The sequence below is a fragment of the Nicotiana attenuata genome, chromosome 8 (assembly GCF_001879085.1).
Source record: "Nicotiana attenuata strain UT chromosome 8, NIATTr2, whole genome shotgun sequence".
Taxonomy (NCBI): Eukaryota; Viridiplantae; Streptophyta; class Magnoliopsida; order Solanales; family Solanaceae; genus Nicotiana; species Nicotiana attenuata.
The window spans coordinates 22,748,472-22,754,975 of NC_031996.1; positions in this window are offsets into that span (position 1 = coordinate 22,748,472).

Here is a 6,504-nt window from a genome sequence, read left to right on the forward strand (position 1 = left end):
GTTGCTGACTGCTGTGTACTGCTGCTGACTCTTCCTTCTTCTTACTTTTCTCTAATTTCCAGGTACATATATTTGAACTCTGCAATGTGAATTCAAGTTGGAGATGAAATGAAGCGATTTCTCTATTTTATTAGCTTCATATTAGTATTAACAGTGATTGTAGTTTCCTGTTTGTTATGTAGACCAATGATGTATTAATCGTGTTTTGGTTTATAAACCTGTTTGGAAATGTTAGTCGGTATTTTGGGAGTATAAATTGGACTGTTTATTAGAGATTTTCAACACTTAAATTCGTGTTAATTTGGATAGAACTCCAGTAGCCGTTCAGGTTTCAACCATTGAATAGTTTATATGAACTTATGCAATTGAAGTCTGGTTTGTTGCTAAATTCCAGGAATCAGCGTTTAGTGTGAATAAACAAACGTGTAGATTAATTGAAATCAAAGAGAAGTGATTAGTATTTTGCAGAATTCCGGTATTTTTGACACCTAACTCATATAAATGCTTTAGCTATGGCAGATCTGAAATCACAATGCCTTTTGAATTACATTTGCTTTACTGAGTTAATTTGTATAGCAGAACTGGACCGGGCCTGTTCTTAAGGGGCCTAAATTTTGAACAGCCTTGTGTTGAGGCCCAGCGTCTGGATGGCTTCATCTATCAGAACGGGGCCAAGCCTCTAAGGCCCCCAAAAGTTGTTATGGGTTAAAACCTTTTAAAATTACATTAGGAATATGGGAAATTAATTTGCAGTATAAATTTAGGTTTTTGAGTTAGGTAGCGGGTTCAAACTAAGAGGGTCTGTCCTTTTGTTTGAATTCGGACTTGAACTTGAGACCCGAATTCATAAATGCAAATTAATTAGCCCTTTTAGAGACAAATAATAAATAGAAACTTATAGTTACTTTAGGACTAGCCTTTAAATAAATAAATTGAGATGAGCCTCGCTACACGAAATGCAAAATTTGCGGGGCCCTCATTAAGCGTTTTATTAAACTATTTTAGAAATTCTGGACGTGCCATTTAGCGAATTTTCATGGCCTCCCGCAAAGTTAATAAGACGTTAGCCACTCTAGGCGCGCTTTTAAATAATATTACCTTCTTAAATACGGGTGTGCATTTTATGTGACCCAAATCCAAATCACAAAACGTCGAATAAGAGGTGCTGAGGATCCGGGTGCATTTCATGTGACGTGATCCAAAAACACGCTCTTAAACGGCGTTCACTTTCGTAAAAATAATTAAAGCGGTAAATAATCTCAAAAATTGCATTATAGGTGGGAATGTGTATAAAAACCAGATGTTTAGCCATTTATAATAATTCAAGCGACCGTGCTAGAACCACGGGATCCGGGGGTGCCTAACACCTTCCCTCGGGTCAACAGAATTCCTTATTCAGAATTTCTGGTTCGCAGACTCCAATTGGGAAGTCGAAGTTTTCCTCGATTTGGGATTTAAATTAATCGGTGACTTGGGACACCAAAAGACAATCCTATCCCAAGTGGCGACTCTAAAAAATAAATAAATAATCCCATTTCGAATAATGTCACTTTAAATGGAAAAACTCCCTTATACATAATCCTTCGGGATAGGTGTGTAAAAAAGGAGGTGTGACAGCTATACGTAAAGTGATGACTAAAGCATCATAATGAGGGAAAGACAAACCGTCGGCATCAGACTTATCGAAGGTGATACTATCTTCGAAGTCCTCATATCGTTCATGGGCGATGGTCCGCTTTAGTCTGTGTGTGGTGGCGAGTTTGACGTGATTGATCGCTGACTCGTCGCCACCTCCGACGATCATGTTTATCGTGCGAGCTGGGGAAGGCGGCTTCGGCGGCCCGTGGGGCTGTTCCCGTCCGCGTGCAAAGTTTATTTTTCCTTTTTCACTGAGTAGCTCCCTCAGGTATCCCTGGTTCAGCATCCTGACCACCTCTTGCCGTAGGCCTATGCAGTCTTCGGTTTTGTGTCCTCGTTCCTGATGGAACTCACACAGGGTGTTTGATTTCCTTGTGGCGGGGTCTGATTTCATCTTCTGCCGCCAGTGCACCTTGGTGCCTAGCTTCTCTAGTCCTACAATATCTCTGAAGGAGACACACAAAAGTTATGGGCGGTTAACAAAGGGGGCGTACCTCTTTCGTTTCGCAGTGGAGCGATGTGTCGCTGTAGTGCGTCTGTATGCCTTGGTGGTGGATGGGAGATCTGGTGTACGGCTGGTGTCGATCTCTGTTGGAATGGGGGAGTTGTTCTCGTCGTCCTTCGTTCCGCCGATCTCTCCTTGTTTTCGAGTGTATCGCTGTTAGCCGTTGGGTCGGCCCATTTAGATCATCCTCGTCCGCTTGTACCTCGGCGCAATAGGCGTTGTGGATTTCCTCCNTGATGCAGTTAGGATTTTTGGTTATAAATTTACCACTCTTGAGGTATAGCTGGGGCCTTGTTGCCGGCATTATCATAAATGTCTTTTGGCTGCTTAGCCCGTTCTGGAAAGCGGCGACCGCCATACCTTCCGATACGTTTGGTAGGCTCATTCTTACCCTGTTAAACCTTGCCAGGAAGTCCCTGAGTCCCTCTCCTGCGTTTTGCCTGATGGCGAAGATGTCATTGACCCTGGCCTCTGCTTTCTTCGCGCCCGCATGGGCTGTGACGAATTTATCCGTCATTTCCTCGAATGTTGATATTGCTTTAGCCGGTAGCTGAGAGTACCATGTTAAGGCACCTCCTGTCAGCGTCTCGCCAAACTTCTTCAGTAGTACCGACGGTACCTGTTCTTTTGATAGGTCGTTGCCCTTCACAGCGGTGACGTAGTGGATCAGATGATCCTCGGGATCTGTGGTCTCGTCATATACCCTTAAGTAGGGTGGCATTTTGAAGGTTTCTGGGGTGGAGTGAGGAGCAGCTTCTTCGGCGTATGGTTGTTCAACGAACCTTCCCACGTCGTGTTTTGGTAGCAACTTGGGAGCACAGGGGATCTTGTCGACCCTCTCCTAATGTTCCTTCATCTGACCGCGGAGCGCCTTGTTTTCGTTTTCCATTTCTTCCATCTTCTTTAGGATGGCTATTAGTGTGCCATCGTTGGTCTGTGTCTCGATGGGTCTGTTACTTACTAGTGTAGCATCTGGTTCACCCACTGCAGTAGTGGTACCTACCGTTGGTGTACAGACGATGTTATTTTGCGGTGGCCTCTCAACCAAGCCACTTAGAGTGCTTGTTAGCCATCTTTCCAGTAGCTCTTTGACCGCTGAGGGTGCTTCCGTGGCTGTAGATGTGGAAGCTCCTTTTTCGTGTAAGATCGTCAAACCTTCAGATGGGGAAGGTGAGATCTCTGCACCTGGTGTGATGCCAGGGGTTTCATTCAGGATGCCATCGTCACCGGCCTCGTTGAGAGGGCCTAGGAGATTGGTAGTGACACCCAATATGGCTTTCGATCTTGTGTTGTTTTCAGCCATTTTCTGTTTTTGAGTGGTGTAGAGAGTAGTAGTTGGTTGATCTCTAGGTGGATACTATGGTTTTGATTCTCGAAATCCCCACAGACGGCGCCAAATTGTTTGGCTCAAAAGTTAACGATGTACTTTGTAAGCTATAAAACAATCAAAAAATAGAGAAGGGGTAAATCGTAATCAAATATAATAAGCCTAGAGATGCAAAGATGATAATATTGTTGTAGATCTAGTCTTGCAAAGTGACAATGTATGTTAATAAGATATTTTCGTCAGAAGTAGTGATATAGAGAGAGAAAGACAGAAAATGAGAGAGTTGTATTAGATCAGATGCCCCCTTTTACAATGTGGAGGTCTCCTTTATATAATAGGAGACCTTCCTCGAAAGAATCAAAAAGTTACAGAGATAGGCAACGTCTCCCTAGTGTAGACGCTGAGTTCTAAACGACGTCGCTTTGGTCTTCACGGCCGAGTCGTACCTGCTACGTTGGTCGGCGTACACTCATTGGGCGTACCCATAGCGTAGATATACTGAGGGTCAAATTTGACCCTATACAAGAATAATTTAGTTTGTGAATGTGGAATTCATACTCACCGTATCTTTCTTCAAACAAAAACAAAAAACAAAATAAATAAATTTACATCTTGATTTAGTGAACTGGAAAATTATGAGATAAATGGCTTAGGTCTCTCTTTGTCACACACCGGACAGAGAAACTGCCAAGGAGCAAACACTTAAGTGAGGCATTCTAGGAGTTTAATTAGGAAACAAAATTCTTGGTATTAAATGGAGTATATTAGGATGCGGTTGCTTTTCCGTGGCCGGGGTGGGTTTTTTCTTTTTTTTTTTTTTTTTTTTTTTTGGTAATAAAAGATGTTTATATTAATAAATTAAGTCACATTAGCGGGGTGGGTTGACTATGAAATAGTAGGATACATACGCATATATTGAAAATAACAAACGAATCGATATAGAAAAATTAAATTAAAAATGTAACACTAAAAATAATTAATGTATCTTATTTATAAATATTTGTCAAAAATTCCTTACGAATTTACTTGCGGATTTTTCCCTATAACATTCCACAAAAATTTCATTTTCTCACGATCTTTTACCAAAAGTTTCTTGGGAATTTTTAGTGTTTCTTGCGATAAAATTTGCAGGTAATTTACATGCGGATTTGAAATTTCCAAGAAAGTTACATGTGATGGATTATAATAAGCAGCAAAAGTAATCTCAGTATCAAAATCACATGTAATTTAGGCAACTAGTATAAACGGGATTTCACGGGTTATCACTTGAAGCGTGGACAAAGCTCCTCTATCACGTGAGCCTCCAATTCCACAACAATATTCGATGAAATCTCCATCACCTGCACCATCACGAACTCTGAACGTTCCACGGTCTTCTACTGTGTTACCCAAAAAATATCCGAAAATAGCAATTTCATGTGGGAGAAATTTCTAGAAAAACTCGGCTGAAAATTTCGGCCACCATGTACTACCCCCTCCAGCAGAAAAAGGATTCCTTTATTTCCTATTATTTAGGCACAGCAGGGACCACGGAATTTAATTTAACAAGGCTTCCATTTATAGAATTAATTTCTAATTTTTGAAATTAATATCAACCATAATTAATTATGAATTATTCCACTAAAAATTCGTAATTGCACTCCTTATTCAATTTCGAAATTCATCCATTAAATCTTATTTAACTCCCATGTTAAGATTCAGATACTAATCAATTAAATTAAGTAATTGGCGATTTAATTTATTGATTATTTCCTTTAGACTTTCGCTTAACTTATTTCATGTGTCGGATACAAAATCCACAGGCCGGGTTTACACATGAAAACTTAAAGCTGTATCATCAATCTCTAAACCGAGACATGGATTCCATCAACTAACTATTACTTCGCCAATGTACATTATTATTATCCAATTTACCAGGCATATTGACCCACGAAAGAATCTCAACTTTTAATAAATCAAGACAATAATAATGTACACAACTAATAATAATTATATCAAGATTAAGAGTATAAGTACATCTAATGGCTAGAGAGTTTATTTTATTAAGTCAGTATAAAATACTTATCTCTACTTGGTCCGTTCATTGCATACAAAATGTACTAGCACATGAAGTTGGAATCAAACAATTCCCATAATCAAGATAAATTATATTTAATCTTGTGCTACAATCATCCATGATGGTTTGTCCAATTTCATCATTAGATTGTGAACTCAAACTTTATACTTATAAGAACCGATGATTTAATCTTCGTTGTATAAGCTAAACTCTATATACTAAATCATCTACTATATAAGCAAAGGACACAGACTAATATATGATCTATTTAAAACTTTATTAAAATTGAATAAATAATTATTCCATAATAAATACTATATCTAAACCAAACCCATGGTTAATAGTATATACCTCAACAACATGGAGATTTTAAAATTCGCAGGTAATAATTACCTACGAAGGTTTTTTCATCGGAAATTTTATCGTTGGAAAATCTGTGAAAAATTGAATTACCTGCGAATTTTTCTGTAAAATCCCCAAAAAATCCCCAAGTGGAAAATGCTATTGAAAATTAGAATTTAGCTATAGTTGAAGAAGAAGAAGAAGAAGAAGAAGAAAGAAGAAAAAGAAATGGGAAGGAGCCATACTTTTATCTGAAGTTCTCCAATATTGAATACAAGCTAAATAATTCAGAAAAATTAGATATAGGTTAAGTAGAAGGATGTAAACTGGGCGCCCCATTAATTTTTTACGGTAAGATGACCCAAAATTAAAATGAAGTAAGAGAATTGGGTTCACACTAACTAACTAACTGAAATTACAAGTGGGCTGAGCCAAAAAAAAAAATCGACGGGAAACGTATAAAAGATAAAAAAAAAAAAAAAAAAAAAACAAGCTGAAATAATAGAGGCTCCAATCGAAGGGACAATACTGGATCGTCACAAACTAAAATGGAGTCGAATTCGGCAAAGCTTGTAGATCACAACTTTTGTGTCAGTCCGATTAAGGTAGTAGGTATTTTGAGAGAGATGAGAGACT